Genomic DNA, 18,581 nt, shown 5'->3' on the forward strand with positions numbered 1-18,581 from the left:
AGTTCTATGTGCATCACATCACGTTTTCTAAATTATCTGAAAACGATAACACACATTTATATTCAACCCCCACCAGCAGGGGTGGGGGGAGGGGGGGAGGTGAGGGGGGCAATTAGTATCAGACTTCAATATCCCCGCAAATATAATTAATCTCATTGATTATATAGAAAAAGAAACACACACACACACACACACACACACACACACACACACACACACACACACACACACACACACACACACACGGGAGGGAAATAGCTGTCGATCACGAGTCCAACACGTGATCCAAGGTCATGGTGAATCACACGCATACACAAACACACACACGCATACACAAACACATGCACACACGCAAACGCATACACACACACACACACACACACACACACACACACACACACACACACACACACACACACACACAAACTCTCTCTCTCTCTCTCTCTCTCTCTCACACACACACAGAGCTCTGAGCTCTCTTCCGGGAGGGAAATGACTGTCGATCACGAGTCCGACACGTGATCCAAGACCATGGTGAATCAGCACACACACACAACACACACAGACGGGGTAAATGACTTTGCCAGGGTAAAAGGAGTTTGTGTGTGTTAACTTACTTTATCCGAAACCGATAGTAATCGGCCGACTTAGACGCGAGAAGGCAGCCACTCCCACGGGCGCTCACTTCCCCATGCACCTCCGAGGAGGAGGAGGAGGAAGAGGGGAAGGAGGAGGAAGAGAAGTAGGTGGAGGAGGAGGGGAAGGAGGAAGAGGAAGAGGAGGAGGGAAATGAGAAGTAAGAGGAAGAGGAGGAAGAGGAGGAGTAGGAGGAGAAGGTAAAGGAGGAGGAGGAGATGGAGTAGGGGAGAGAGGAGAAAAAGAAGTAGGAGGAGGAGAAGGAGAAGGGGGAGGAGAAGGAACAGAAGTAGTAGGTAGAGGAGGAGGAGATGAAGGGGAAGGAAGAACAGGAGTAGGAAAGAGAAGAGGAGGAAGAGAAGTAGGAGGAGGAGGAGGAAGAGAAGTAGGAGGAGGAGGAGGAGGAGGAGGAGGAGGAGGTTCTGGAAGGCGTGAGAATGATCTGGAACCAAAGGGTGAGCAAGTTCTTTAGTCTGAGTTCGATTCTCACTAGAGAAGGTTTTAACACACACACACACACACACACACACACACACACACACACACACACACATACACACACACAGACACATGCACAAAATACATTGAACACACACACACATACATGCACAAAATACACTGGGTAAACTTACACACACATATACACAGAATACACTAGGTAAACACACACACATACACAAAGTACACTGGGTGAATACACACGCATACACAGACACACAAACACACAAAATACATTGGGTAAACATACACACCCATATACACCAAGTACACTAGGTGCACACACACACGCAAATGCATACACACACACACTCGCCCAAAAATACACACACACACAGACGTGCGTAGGAGTACAAAAGGAGCAGACGTGAGCTCCGACACACCACCACCTGTCGTCGTCGTCCAATGTTGTCATCACTGACGTGGGGAATAATCGGCCGCACAAATATTGACATTTCTTGACTGCCGTCTTGAGACAACTGTCACTTTGGCTTCCCGTATCATCCCCCCATACCCCCCCTTCCCCCCTTTCTTCTCATTTCCCTCCTCCTCCTCTTCCTCTTCCTCCTCCTCAGCTTACACACTCGTTCCCTTCTGCAAACACTGGTCTTTCGAGCGGGACAGTCTTAGTGTATTTTCAAGAATATTTTAATTGGACGAATATACAAAAAAGAACTGTATGTCTGTGAGCGATTCACCATGGTCTTGGATCACGTGTTGGACTCGTGATCGACAGTTATTAACCTCCCGCATGAGAGCTCAGAGCTCGTATGACCGATCTATGAGTAATAATGTCACCTTACACGCACACACATACACCCAACTCCCCACCCATGAGAGTTGGAGTAACACCCCGCAGCGCAGGGATACTGAAATTATTTCAGCCCTGGACGGGAGTCGAACCCGGACCGCCGTAGTGGCAGGCGAGAACTCTAACCACAACACCACGAGGTGTGTGTGTGTGTGTGTGTGTGTGTGTGTGTGTGTGTGTGTGTGTGTGTGTGTGTGTGTGTGTGTGTGTGTGTGTGTGTGTGTGTGTGTGTGTGTGTGTGTGTGTGTGTGTGTTTATAGCCACACAACCCTGCAAAATTCTCTCTGTCATTCCTTGCATAAGAACCTAAGAACGGAGGAGACTGCAGGAGACCGTAAGGCCTACACTAGGCAGTTCCATGTCCCTTACGATCATTTGCATCTTGCGGTCTCCGGATTTCTCCTCGTTTCCAGTCTACACGACCAAGGACACCCCGTTCTCCAACACCTCTTGCCCAGAGGAGACATCTCCAGACATGCACCCCAGAGGAGACATCTCCTCCTGACTGGCACCCCAAAGGAGATATCTCCACCTGACAGGCACCACAGACGAGACACTCCCCCCCTGACTGGTACCCCAGAGGAGACATCTCCAAACAGGCACCCCATAGGAGACATCTCCCTCTGACTGGCACCACAGAGGAGACATCTCCCCCTGACTGGCACCCCAGAGGAGACATCTCCCCCTGACAAGCACCCCAGAGGAGACATCTCCCCCAGACTGGCACCCCAGAGGAGACATCTCCCCCAGACTGGCACCCCAGAGGAGACATCTCCTCCAGACTGGCACCCCAAAGAAGACATCTCACCCTGACCGGCACCCCAGAGGAGACATCTCCCCCTGACTGGCACCCCAGAGGAGACATCTCCAAACAGGCACCCCAGAGGAGATATCTCCTCCAGACAGGCACCCCAGAGGAGACATCTCCTCCAGACTGGAACCCCAGGGGAGGCATCTCCCCCTGACAGGCACCCCAGAGGAGACATCTCCCCCAGACTGGCACCCCAGAGGAGACATCTCCCCTGACAGGCACCCCAGAGGAGACATCTCCCCCAGACTGGCACCCCAGAGGAGACATCTCCTCCAGAAAGGTACCCCAGAGGAGACATCTCCTCCAGACATGCACCCCAGAGGAGACATCTCCCCCAGACTGGCACCCCAGAGGAGACATCTCCTCCAGACTGGCACCCCAGAGGAGACATCTCCCACTGACTGGCACCCCAGAGGAGACATCTCCTCCTGACTCGCACCCCAGAGGAGACATCGCCCACTGACTGGCACCCCAGAGGAGATATCTCCCCCTGACTGCCACCACAGAGGAGACATCCCCTCCAGACAGGCACCCCAGAGGAGACATCTCCCCCTGACTGGCACCCCAGAGGAGACATCTCCTCCTGAATGGCACCCCAGAGGAGACATCTCCAGACAGGCAACCCAGAGGAGACATCTCCTCCTGAATGGCACCCCGGAGGAGACATCTCCAGACAGGCAACCCAGAGGAGACATCTCCCCCGGATTGGCATCCTAGAGGAGACATCTCCCCCAGACTGGCACCCCAGAGGAGATATCTCCCCCTGACTGGCACCACAGAGGAGACATCTCCTCTAGACAGGCACCCCAGAGGAGACATCTCCCACTGACTGGCACCCCAGAGGAGATATCTCCCCCTGACAGACACCCCAGAGGAGACATCTCCAAACATGCACCCCAGAGGAGACATCTCCAGACATGCACCCCAGAGGAGACATCTCCAGACAGGCTACTGGAGACACTGTCGATCTTGACATCAGTCAAAAAGACACACAAAGAATCCTCTTCGGGATCTTTGACTCCTTAATGAGACATGTGACCATCCATCCACTTCGGAGGAATTCCTCTTTTGGAGAGAATAACGAGCTAAGGGTTGGATGGCGGCCACACATGTCACAAACAGTACGAAGAGATATATTTAAAAAAAAAATGCACCAATGGTAACGCGTTGCACCTCATCTATCTTGCCTCAACTTCCTCAACTCTCTTGCCTCAACTTCACCCACGACTGCGTCTGCCTTAACATCCAAGCCGAGGATCTACTTGGAAATGGGCTTCGGAGCTTTTGTTAAACGTGCACCGAGGCTGTACAACAGTCAAGCGATGTTACAAAGGATTACAAAGGCGGAGCATGCCGACAGGAGACCTTTTGGTCCATATCTAGGTCGGATGCGAAAAAATCATAATAATGACAAATAAATAAATGAATAAATAAAAAATATAATAGTATAAATAATAAATAAAATACATAAATAAATGCATAGGTATAGTTAAATAATAAACAAACAGGTAAATAGTAGATAATAATAAATTGACATATAACTAATAATAAATGTTAACTAAGAAATTGAAGACGAACATGCTCAATGCATGCTGTGACCTAAACGAAAGGAGCATTAGGAACAACTACACACATATACCAGGAGCTTTTCCCCCCTTACATTAGAGGTAGCCAACTGCAAATACTAAAAGGAAGATGCAAGACAAAGCCCTGCAGAGCGCTGCAGGACCCCAGAAATTGACACCTCAAATAAAGAAGTCAACTAACTTCGGTACGATGTTGCCTACGCTTGTGTCACAAGACACGAGTGGGTACAAGATGATGCCGAAATCGGCATCTTCATATATATATATATATATATATATATATATATATATAATATATATATATATATATATATATATATATATACATATATATATATATATACATATTTATATATATATATATATATACATATATATATATATATACATATATATATATACATATACATATGCATAAATATACATATATATATATATATGCATATATGTATATATATATAAATACATATATATATTGTAGTTGTACACGAATTACCCCCGGATTCTGTGAACTAGTTTGATCACGTTTTCTGTTTATTATTACTCAGATTAAGAGAGAACGAGTAATACAGCAGTGACGTTATATCTTATTATGCGAGTAGTGTGATGCATCGTACATATCAAGGTCTAAGTAAACAGGTCTAACCACTTCCGACCGAATTTCGAAGGTGTTGGCGCAGGGTGTCCGTGACGTCAACTGGCTGCGCACAGTGGGGTTCGTTCGTACCATCGCTGTTAGTTGTAATTGAAACGTTCATCAAATAGGTTGTAGCCTCCGCTCGCACCGCTCCACGCAATTGGTTATATTCTGGCAATTTAAATCTATATATATACCGGTATATATAGGTCTTGACAATATGGCTAATTGTGCCATAAAGGGTTGTGGCTCAAACCAAAGAGAAAATAAGCCAAATGTTCATTTTCATCGTTTCCCTGCAAATAAGAAGGTGTGTGAAAGATGGATTGAGCTGTGTGGAAACAAGAACACTATTAATGTTCAAAATGCACGACTCTGCAGTCTTCATTTTGGATCCCCTGATTATAAAAGGCAACTCAAATACGAGCTTCTCGATCTACCAGTGCCTAAGCGTCGCAAAGTCTTGAAGTATGATGCTCTTCCAACACGAAGGATACCAAAACTCGAAGGTAAGAAGATAATAATTACCACTACCTAGTGTATGGATAATCAAATGGTTGTATATAGACCAGAGAGAGAGAGAGGAAGAGGGAGGGTTGAGAGGTTTGAGGGATTTGAAATACCGAGAGCACGAACATGGAAATTGACCGTTATAGCAGTTCGTCATATTCGGTGCTCTCATAAGTGCCAAATAAATTGCAGTTCAACACTATTGTTATTATTATCATCATGTTGGCACGAGAGGGAGAGAGAGGACAGTATAAATCTTAGTTTGTGTGTGTGTGTGTGACAACTCTTACAATGCTGGTCAAATATACTACTTCAATGCCGACATCTTTGGCTGTAATTTTGTGCTGGGCTCTAGTAATTATTTTCATGGCTTAAAAGGACAAAACTACCCTTGCATTTTTCCCTAATTTCTCCCATGTGTCTCCTTGCAAACCGTATCTACAGAGCCAGGAAAGTTAAGTAAGAACAGTGCTTCCACTTTTAGGGTAATTACCCTATTTTAGGGTAATCAAGCCTATGCTGGGGCAAGATATAAATAAATTTAGATCTTGTGCTGGGGTAGAGTTTAGGGTAATGTTTCTTTTAGGGTAATTGGGCAAATTTTGGGGTACAAATAGAGAATCTAGGTCAATCAGACACAATCACATTCCTTTAGAACAAAACCAATCTAGAATATTTTATTTTTTCGACATTGATATTTAAAATAACGAATATATGTGATGGACAGGTATGATAATGTTCTGTCCAGTAGCTCCTTGGCCTTTTAACATGGTTTTCAACCAGCGGCAGCGCCAGGAATTTTTAGTTGGGGGGGGCTGAGCAAATTTTTGGAGGGGCTAATAGTAATATGATAATACACATATTATCCTCATTTCAAAGGGGAGGGGGTTAATGGTAGGGCTAGCACTGATGGCTTACAAATCTTTAGCCCTGGCAATTAAAAATTCCACTTAATAAAATTATTTCAATGAGCGTTTTCAATTTTCAATTTGCTCATTTCAGTTGGGGGGGCTGGCCACGTTTTGGGGGGCTAAAGCCCCCCCCAAGCTCCCCCCAAGCCCCCCCCCCTGGTGCCGCCACTGTTTTCAGCAAAAGAAATGCAGCTGGAATTATATGCTTTCCCAATCTAAAAAATGTGATCAGTAATTTACTGTCGCTGCCCTTTTCAAATGCATCTGTTGAAAGGTTTTTTAGCAAACTAAATTTAACCAAAACATCCTAGAGGAACAGTCTGAAAAATGAAACAATCTGTGGGCTCATGCACGCAATTTACCACATGAAGAACAACAATGCAAAAACAAATACCTTAATTATTGACGAAAGTTTACTTAAAGCTGTTAGAAATATGAAAAGCAGTGCTACTTGCAAAGAATCTGCTGCTCTAAAGGGAGAACCTAGCTCCAGTACTTCATAGAATAGCATGTTGCACCTATTTGGAAGCAGGAGTTCTGTCTTTATTTTCTGGATTACGCTCAGTATTGTACTTGTTATTTTTATAGAAATACCTAGATCTTTACATATGCAGTTCTATTATTTGCCAGCAAAAGAATGTGATAATAATATATATATATATATATATATATATATATATATATATATATATATATTTACATATATACATGTATATATTTAAAAAATATTTCGGACAAATGAGAGAGATATCTATTCCCAACACATCTTCATTTGCCCTTCCCCAACCATTTCTCTCTCATGTATACATGCACGCACACACACACACACACACACACACACACACATATATATATATATATACATATATATATATATATATATATATTCATATTAAAGTTATAACTTAGGGTAATTGACACAACTGTCTAGGGTAACAAAAAATTTTGACCGTGGCAGATGGAGGGTTAACAATATATATATTTTTTACAGATGATCCTGACAATGCAACTGCTGTGTCCCACAACAAGGAGAACGAACCTAGTAGGCTAGAACTTTTCCCTGAAACTGAAGCAAGGCAGTCATTGCAAGCAATGCCAATTCAAGGTATGTCTTGTATCATTTGGTAAACTCATCAAGTTAGTATTTATGATAAACATTACATGTTAGTATTTATGATAAACATTACATGTTAGTATTTATTATATACAATATGATATGTTAGTAATTATGATATACAATATGATTACTAATACAGAGAAAGAGAGAGAGGTGGAGAGTCAGGAAGGTTAAGTAAGATTGACTGTGGCAGATAGAGGGTTGAAATATATTTTTTACAGATGATCCTGACAGTGCAACTGCTGTGTCCCACAACAAGGAGAACGAACCTGGCAGGCTGGAACTTCTCCATGAAACTGAAGCAAGGCAGTCATTGCAAGCAATGCCAATTCAAGGTATGTCTTGTGTTATTTGGTAAACTCATCATGTTAGTATTTATAATATACATTATATGTTAGTATTTATTATATACAATATGATATGTTATGAATTATGATATACAATATGATTACTAATACAGAGAGAGAGAGAGAGAGGTGGAGAGAGCCAGGAAGGTTAAGTAAGAATGACCATGGCAGATAGTGGGTTAACATACATACATACATATACCAAGGCTTTTTCCCCCTTTCAAGGGAGGTAGCCAAAAAGGGAAAGGCATAAAAACACTCCCACCCATTTCATCCCTAAATACACTCCACACCCCTCCCACCCTCCCTCTCATCTGAGCACCTCCTGGATGACGGGTCATCCCTGCACCTTGCCCACCGCCCTAGGTCAGAAGCAGTGTCGCAAGACACAGCACATCCACAGCAAGGCCGCTTCATTTAATCGGCGACCCCCCCTCTCCGTCCCCCCTTGCATATAAGGAGAGGACGGGGAGAAATCCCTTCGGGCTGCGTCAAAATTTACTCACACATACTACCTCACCCCCCACCCCCTGCCCATTCCTCCTCATGCAATCACATCATCATCCATATACAACCATTCTCCACTCACCTCTGTCTTCCGTCCTCTCCCTTCCTTCCTCAACAGACATTCCCCTCTTCCCCAAAGCCCCCTTCACCCCATCCATCCACCTCATCCTAGGACGTCCCCTCATGTTCACTCCCTCCACATCTGCCTTCCATACCTCTTTTACTAGTCTTTCTTCACTCATTCTTTCCATGTGTCCAAACCATCCTAATATTCTTTCATCAACCCTATCTCCCAGCTCCTTTTTCACCCCTGTTCTCCTCCTCACCTCCTCATTTCTCACTCTATCCAGCCTAGTAACCCCCACCATACTTCTCAGACACCTCATCTCAAACACATTCAAACTCCTTCTCTCTTCTTCTCTTATGTTCCACATTTCTGCCCCATACAGTGCTGTTGGCACAATCACTCCTTCATACAGTCTCCTCTTTGCATCCATTCCTAAATGTCTATTCCTCATTACACTCTTTAATCCACCAAGGCATTTACTCACTTCTCTCAATCTACATTCTACCTCCACCTTCACTCCACCTTTTCCTGCTACACTTGCACCCAAGTATCTAAAACTATCCACTTCTTCCAGTCGCTCTCCCTTAATGTTCACTTCCAGTCTACTGCCACTTTCACCCCTTGTACATCTCATCACCTTACTTTTACCCATATTTATCTTTAGCTTTCTTCTATCACATACTCTCCCAAACTCTGCCACCAGCTTCCTCAATCCCTCCTCCGACCCTGCCACAAGCGCAGTGTCGTCCGCAAACAACAGCTGGCTCACCTCCCACTTTTCTCCATTTTCTTTAACCATCTCCAATCCCTGACCCACTACCCTAGCATTCACCTCTCGCACCACCCCATCCATGTATAAGTTGAACAGCCAGGGCGACATAACGCATCCTTGACGAAGTCCCACCTTTACTTCAAACCACTCACTCTCTCCATATATATATATTTTTTACAGATGATCCTGACAATGCAATATGATTACTAATACAGAGATGAAATACATGTCACAGTACAAATACTATGAAATTTAGACATAGCTAGCTAGATGACAGAGAGAGAGAGAGAGAGAGACTGTATATGGTCCCTAATGATTGTTAATTTGCAGGCAACCCCAACAACGCAGTTGCTGCCCAGCCAGTGTCATCTCAGGGCAAGGATCTCTTGGAAAATTATGTGACATCATTGCTGTGCAACAAGAGTTAGAGGCTGTGAAGAAAGAGAGGGATGCATTGCTAAAAGAAAAGGAAGAATGGAGTAAGGAAAGAATTGTGCTCAGAGGAGAAGTGACAAATGTTTATACTAAGGTTAAATATAACCTTAGTAAGTTTTTTTCACCATCTCAAGTAGAGCATCTGTTAAATGGAACTTGTATTAGACGTTGGAGTGATGATGATATTAGTAAGTCCATTGCATTAAGAAATTTAAGCCCAAAAGCCTATAAGTATCTCAAAGAAGTGTGGCAGTTGCCCTTACCATCTGTAACAACACTAAATAGATGGGCATCAAAATTTAACACAGAACCTGGGATTTTGAAGGCGGTGTTTCATTTACTAGAGCATGAGGCTAAGGAAATGCTTGAAGAGGACAGACTATGTGTTTTGTCCTTTGATGAATGTAGTGTTGCATATGTGTGGGTATTTGACAAGAAAACAGATACATTAATAGATCCTAAGAATAGAGCCATGTGTGTCATGATTCGCGGCCTTGTGAAACAATGGAAGCAGCTTGTCTATTATGATTTTGATTGCCGTCTAACCAAAGAAATTTTGTTTGATATCATACAGAATATAGAAGCGGCTGGTTTCATTGTTTTAGCAATGGTCAGTGACCTTAGTCCAACAAACATAAGGTTATGGAAGGATTTAGGTATTTGTATGGACAACTCCTCTTTTTGTAATCCAGCTGCCTCTAATCGGAATGTCCATGTCTTTGCTGATGCACCTCATCTTGTCAAATTAATAAGAAACAATTTTTTAGATTCTGGTTTCACATTGGCAAATGGAAGCTGTGTTACCAGTGATTGTGTCAAGGAAATAATATTTAAAAGTATCAGTGATTTGAAACCAGCTCATAAATTATCTGAAAGGCACATCACTGTACAGGGTGTAAAAAGAATGAACGTCAAGCTTGCAACACAACTTTTATCTGAGACAACAGCAAAGACCATACAGTATTTCGGAGGTAAAGGGCTTCTGAAAAGTAAAGACTGGAAAGAGACAAGCAAATTTATTTCAATTGTAGATGCATGGTTTGATGTCATGAACTCTAGACTTCTTTATGATAGGAAGCCCTCTAGGAATGCTTATGGTATTCAACTTGCTCATCAAGACAGTGTACTGGAGGAAATGATCACCATTGCAAAGAGTATCAAAATCACTGGAAGAAATCACCTTTATCAATTTCAGAGAGGTCTAGTTGTCTCATCTCAGTCTTTGCAGAACTTATATGAAATGGTCAAAGAAAAGTATGGTCTTACATACATACTGACATACAGGCTAAACCAAGATGGGCTGGAACATTTCTTTGGCTACATCAGGCAAATGGGTTCTACATATGATCATCCATCACCTCTTGCTTTCAAATATAGAATAAGAGCCCATCTTCTTGGCAAAGATAGCAAATTGATGGGGAGCAAGTACAACGTAATACCTGAAAATAATGTACCCATGATGAGTGATTCATTCACCAAAGACATAAGCAATTCTGATCAGGAGAATAGTGTGACTGATTCATTGCAAAATGAATTAAGCTTATCAGCAATGATATCAACTAACTTGCATATTGATGATATTGATGATCCATACATTTCTGAGAGAAAAAATCTAGATTTTCCTGATGATAGCATTCCATTTTTATATTTGGGAAGTGAAATGAAAAAAGAAGGATTGTGCTATTTTGGTGGATACATTGCTTTCAAATTTCCACAATATGAATTTCTTGGATCACATGTAACATCACACAATAATTCAAGGAATGCTATAGCTAGTTGGAAGTCTGGTGGTTTAATGACACCAAGTGAGAGTTTTTTGTGTGATCTTGAGAAAATGGAACACATGTTCTTATGTTACCATGGCCAGAAATCACTAACACCAGGAACAAACTCCACAGAGAAATTAACAGCGCAAATCTGTACATATGTGACATTGCCTCAAGAGGTTATTCATTTTTTTGTAAGGACACGCATGTTTTTTAGAATGCGTAACCTAAATAGAAATCTAAGGCTTCACAAGAGTGAAAAAAGGAAATATTCTAAACTAGTGTTTTAGAGAAAGTGAAACAGGATGCATATGATATTTTGTGCGTTGAGTTAACCCAAACAAATGGACAAAAAATGAATGTAGGACTAGAAATTGGTTGAATGATGGAAAACACAGAGTTGTTTTAAATGGAAAAACTTCTAGATGGATTCACTATAACTACATGTTACAGATGTAGAATATTGTAGTATATCATTAATGGTCCTACTCTGATATAGTACTCACTCATACATGTTGATACAGATGTAGAAAAATGCAGTATATCATTAATGGTACTACCCCGATATAGTACTCACTCATACTGTTTTGTTACAGTTTAACATTATTTTGTTGTTTTACTCATGCAGTATATTATTGATGGTACTACCCCGATATAGTACTCACTCATACTGTTTTGTTACAGTTTAACATTATTTTGTTGTTCCTTTGCTTAATGCAATGTTCCTTTTGGATGGTGCTCTAATTTTTGGACTCAATGTTCCTATGTGTACAAACATTTCAGTAATATTAGCAAAACTATAACAATGTTTGTGTCATATGTGTATTGACTGGTATTACTCATGCAGTATATTATCAATGGTACTACCCCGATATAGTACTCACTCGTACTGTTTTGTTACAGTTTAACATTATTTTGTTGTTCCTTTGCAGTTAATGCAATGTTCCTTTTGGATGGTGCTCAAATTTTTGGACTCAATGTTCCTATGTGTACAAACATTTCAGTAATATTAGCAAAACTATAACAATGTTTATGTGTCATATGTGTACTGACTGGTATTACTCATGCAGTATATTATTAATGGTACTATCCCAATATAGTACTCACTCATATTGTTTTGTTACAGTTTAACATTATTTTGTTGTTCCTTTGCAGTTAATGCAATGTTCCTTTTGGATGGTGCTCAAATTTTTGGACTCAATGTTCCTATGTGTACAAACATTTCAGTAATATTAGCAAAACTATAACAATGTTTATGTGTCATATGTGTACTGACTGGTATTACTCATGCAGTATATTATTAATGGTACTACCCCAATATAGTACTCACTCATACTGTTTTGTTACAGTTTAACATAATTTTGTTGTTCCTTTGCTTAATGCAATGTTCCTTTTGGATGGTGCTCAAAGTTTTGGACTCAATGTTCCTATGTGTACAAACATTTCAGTAATATTAGCAAAACTATAACAATGTTTATGTGTCATATGTGTACTGACTGGTATTACTCATGAGTGTCTCTGGTCCCCTCAACCTCCTATGTATGTTGTCCGTGTGACTTAGTGTAGAATAATAACCTGATGAGGACCACAATGGAAATAAGGGTACATGCTTTTTGTGTTATCTCGGCAATTTACATTTATTATTTCGAACTATGTGTTCTTGTCATTATTTGCACTTCATGTACATTGATTCATTGCCAAATAAAGTCTATCTATCTATCCAAGCAGTGTATTTCAGCCTCTGAGAAAGCAAATAAGATTCTAGGACTGATTGCACGATCTTTTGATTTCAAAAGTCCATCATTCATTAACAAGCTATATAAATTGTTAGTTCGTCCACATTTGGAATATGCTGTTTCCATATGGTCACCGAATCTCATTAAAAACATTGACAGACTGGAAAAAGTACAACGGTGAGCCACAAAACTGATTCCAATTATCAAAAATAAATCATACAAAAATCGACTAAAACATATAAATCTGTTTTCCCTAAAAAAGCGTAGACTCAGAGGTGACTTGATACAGGTCTTCAACATTCTAAAGGGAATTGACAACATCAAAAGTGACAATTTTCACATTGAATGAGAATCAGACAAGAAACAATGGTCTCAAACTCCGGAAATAGATTCAATTTGGAAGTAGGTAGAAACAACTTTGCCAACCATGTAGTTAATGAATGGAATAATTAAATTTCTTGCTGAGGTAGTGCAATGCAGTTCAGTTTGAAGCTTTAAGAATTGTTTAGATAAACACCTAAGCAAGATGCTGTAATGATTATACTTTATTTCATATCATTTGTTTTTGTTTTGTTATCATTTGTCTGTTTTGATTTTCATTTATTATCAGTTATATTTCAATTCATTATTATTTACTATTTACCTGTTTGTTTATCATCTAACTATAGCATTTATTTATGTATCTTATTTGTTATTTACATTATTATAGTTTTTATTTATCAATTTATTATTATGATTTTTTTCCGCATCCGACCTAGATATGGACCAAAAGGTCTCCTGTTGGCATGCTCCGCCTTTGTAATCCTTTGTAGTCAAATAAAAGTTATTACCTGTCATTTAAAGAGTGTAATGAGGAATAGACATTTGGGAATGGATGCGAAGAGGAGACTGTATGAAGGAGTGATTGTGCCAACAGCACTGTATGGGGCAGAAACGTGGAACATAAGAGAAGAAGAGAGAAGGAGTTTGAATGTGTTTGAGATGAGGTGTCTGAGAAGTATGGTGGGGGTTACTAGGCTAGATAGAGTGAGAAATGAGGAGGTGAGGAGGAGAACAGGGGTGAAAAAGGATTTGGGAGATAGGGTTGATGAAAGAATATTAGGATGGTTTGGACACATGGAAAGAATGAGTGAAGAAAGACTAGTAAAAGAGGTATGGAAGGCAGATGTGGAGGGAGTGAACATGAGGGGACGTCCTAGGATGAGGTGGATGGATGGGGTGAAGGGGGCTTTGGGGAAGAGGGGAATGTCTGTTGAGGAAGGAAGGGAGAGGACGGAAGACAGAGGTGAGTGGAGAATGGTTGTATATGGATGATGTTGTGACTGCATGAGGAGGAATGGGCGGGGAAGTGGGGGGTGGGGTAGTATGTGTGAGTAAATTTTGACGCAGCCCGAAGGGATTTCTCCCCGTCCTCGCCTTATATGCAAAGGGGGACGGAGAGGGGGGGGGTCGCCGATTAAATGAAGCGGCCTCGCTGTGGATGTACTGTGTCTTGCGACACTGCTTCTGACCCAGGGCGGTGGGCAGGGTGCAGGGATGACCCGTCATCCAGGAGGTGCTCAGATGAGAGGAAGGGTGGGAGGGGTGTGGAGTGTATTTAGGGATGAAATGGGTGGGAGTGTTTTTATGCCTTTCCCTTTTTGGCTACCTCCCTTGGAAGGGGGAAAAAGCCTTGGTATATGTATGTACCCGTCATTTCGGTTTTGATATTCCATTGTATGTGTGCGAGAGAGAAAGAGAGAGAGAATGTTTACGTACAAGCACACACTAATCATTATCATCATCTTTGACGCCTGCTCCCAGGAGCTCCCACAATGAGATGACCATGGCAGAAGAGCTTCCATCTCTATCCAAACACACTCTCCTTGCCTGCTCAAGATCTCTCAATGATCTTTCACACCTCTCAGTCACTGACATACTCCTGCACCCTATCCCTCCATCGTTTTACTGGAGGTCACCCTTTAACATCCCCCCCCCCCTCTATCTCACATACACCCTCTTGGTCATCCTACTCTCTTCCATTCGCTCCATTTGGCCAAACCACTTTAACGTCTATCTCTACCTCTTCAACCAAGGTCGTATAAAAAAAAAAGACCTTGTCTTCAACCACAACATTTCTTCCCCTCGCCTTTGAGACCCATTGGAAAAATCTCATGCACACTTTTATTACTCATTCTATCCATTCTACTTACACCACAAGCACTTCTCACTTAACTCATTTCCACTGCATGCACTCTACACCTGACTCTTATTCCAAAGCCATGTTTCAATTGCATATGTGAGGTTTGGTACTACTATTGCATTTCTTAAATCCCTTTTGGCCACACGCACATACTAATGCATCACAATTTTTTTTATGAGTCCCAGCAGCGACAGGTATATAACACACACCCACACAATCGTCGGTTTGACGGCGAAGATTGGAACGCCGGAAAAAAAAAACGCAGTTTTCGTGAATTTCAACTACGAGGAAATAACTTTTTGTATTAGTAGGGAAGGGGAAAGCTCATGGTGTAGAAAGGGGAGAAGGGGGGGGGGGAATGGAAGGAAATGAGGAGGGAGACGAACGAGCTCCCCCTGACAGCAGAAAAATATAAACAAGAGGTCTGCTAACGACACAGGGGAAATCGAAAATATCAGTAAAAGCATTAAGGTTAAAATATAGATAAGAACAACACAATGGAAAGTAGAAACAATACATGAATTTCAAAACAGTTTAGATAAAATGAGATATGAAGACGGGACTTCACGAGCATAGCTCCCCTTCCCGTAAAATACAACTAGGTAAATACACACTGATAATAGCAATGAGCTAGAGAGAGATAACGGGAGGGGGGGAATATAATAATTCCAGTCTTCCTTAGCGTTTCACAGTTTTCTTCGGTGTTCCACAAAGAGAAAACGGACGCATCCAAATGACGTCAGAAGCTGCGCAGAACTGCTCCAGCGGTTAGACCTGTTTACTTAGACCTTGGTACATATGACAGCCGATAATTCGCACGAGAATTTGACTCGAACTGAAGTTAAATAACTTCCCCAGATCAGATTCTCCTTTCGGCTACCCTCCCCTTAATGTGGACAGTCTGCCCATTCCTCCTATAAGTCTTCCCTTGCAAACTTCTTCCCCGTCTCAAAGTCGAATCAACTCAACAATTCCTGTGCTTCCAAAGTAGACTAAGATTAACTTTGATCAACTTTGATCAATTTCTTCGATCAACTTTTCTCAAGTCACCACCCCACTCCCACCCAATGGGAAGTGAAAAACCCCTGACAGACCGAATCCCTGTCAGTTGCAGAATACCAATGGAGATTTTTAGATCGACGTTGGGTCGCCTCCCCGCCTGGCCAGGGCTGTCGGGAACCAACGTGACATAGCCCACAGCGGGAGTTCGACAGACTCCGCTGGGCTACTACACAAAAACAAAAAATAAAAACTTTAATAAACACAAACAACCCAAAGAATAATTCAACTCCAGAATAGTGATGATGATGATGATGATGACGGTGGTGGTGATGATGATGGTGATGATGATGATGATGATGATGATGATGATGATGATGATGATGATGATGACGGTGGTGATGATGATGATGATGATGATGATGATGATGATGATGATGATGATGATGATGATGATGATGATGATGATGATGATGATGATGATGATGACGACGACGGTGGTGATGATGATGATGATGATGATGATGATGATGATGATGATGATGATGACGACGACGACGACGACGGCGACGGCGACGACGACGATGATGATGATGATTATGATGATGATGATGATGATGATGATGATGATGATTATGATTATTATTATTATCATTATTATTATTATTATTATTATTATTATTATTATTATTATTATTATTATTATTATTATTATTATTATTATTATTATTATTATTATTATCATTATTATTATTATTATTATCATTATTATTATTATTATTATTATTATTATTATTATTATTATTATCATTATTATTATTATTATTATTAATTTTAATATTATTATTATTATTATTATTATTATTATTATTATTATTATTATTATTATTATTATTATTATTATTATTATTATTATTATTATTATTATTATTATTATTATCATTATTATCATTATTATCATTATTGTTATTACTATTGCTATTATTATTATATTTATCATTATTGTCATTATCACTGTTTTTATCATTATTATTACAATCGTTCTAAATTACCTCTAACCTGAACCATGTGTCAGGAGACGGGGATGACCTAAGAAAGGAAGGGACAACGAATGTTTGTATATATGCAATGACACGGCTACCCCCCTGATATCAAGGGGGAATAGGCATTTTAGTACGTACTGTTATTCATGTATTTATCTATTTACTTTTTATTATTTGTTTGTTTTTCATTTATTCATATGTTTATTATTTATTTATTCTTATTTATTTATTTGTTTTTCTATTTATAATTTATTTATCTATTATTTGTTTATTTACTTATTTTATTTATCTATATGTTTATTATATATATTTTAATTGTCTATTTATCTATAATTTATTTATATACTATTTGTTTATTTATCGATTTCATTTATTTACTTATTTCTCTAATTATCTTTATTTATTTATTAATCTATCTATTTATCAAATTATTTATTCATTTATTTAGATAAAAAGGTCGAAGTAGATTCTCCACTCTACCCACTTCCTCATTGGTCTCTTAGAATTAATAAATGAAATAATAAATGATAAATAACAAATGATAACGTAAAGTTTCTATGTACTTTTTTGTTAGTAATATCTATCTATATTAATCTATATTAATTTCGATCTATATTCTATATATTTTTGTTTTTGATTGATGTACATATACTGTATATCTTATGAATGCAATTTGTTTTATCAAGTTTATTTCATTTAATCATTTTATTTATTTATTTACTTATTTACATATTATTTTATGTGTTTTGATTTTTATTAATTCCTTTATTTTGTCTTTATCAATTATATTTGTATTTTCATGTGTTTTTTTATTGTTATTATTTATATTCTCAAGAGACAAAAACACCTTTACGGGTTTTTGGGGGGAAATATCGACTGTATTTAAGTCGATGTGAGGAAATTACTACAGTATTTCTTTCCCGTTAAAGGAACTCAATGTGGGATTTTTTTTTCTTCTTTTTTATAAGACACGAATAGAACAAAAATTAACGATTTTTCTGCCAAATGTGAAGGAAAACATCGACATATAAAACCAAAATCGACGGCATTTTGCCTAGTGTGAAGATGGAAATCGACAGCATTTTTGCCGTTGATTTACATGAAAATCGACGGTAATTTTGCTTAGTTTGTAGATGGAAATCAAAGGAGGAAAACGACGGCATTTTTGACGGCTTTTTGCCCTGTGTGAAGGAGGAAATCGACGGTATTT

The sequence above is a fragment of the Oratosquilla oratoria genome, chromosome 40, assembly GCF_046742065.1.
Source record: "Oratosquilla oratoria isolate Oo_2021 chromosome 40, ASM4674206v1, whole genome shotgun sequence".
NCBI lineage: Eukaryota > Metazoa > Arthropoda > Malacostraca > Stomatopoda > Squillidae > Oratosquilla > Oratosquilla oratoria.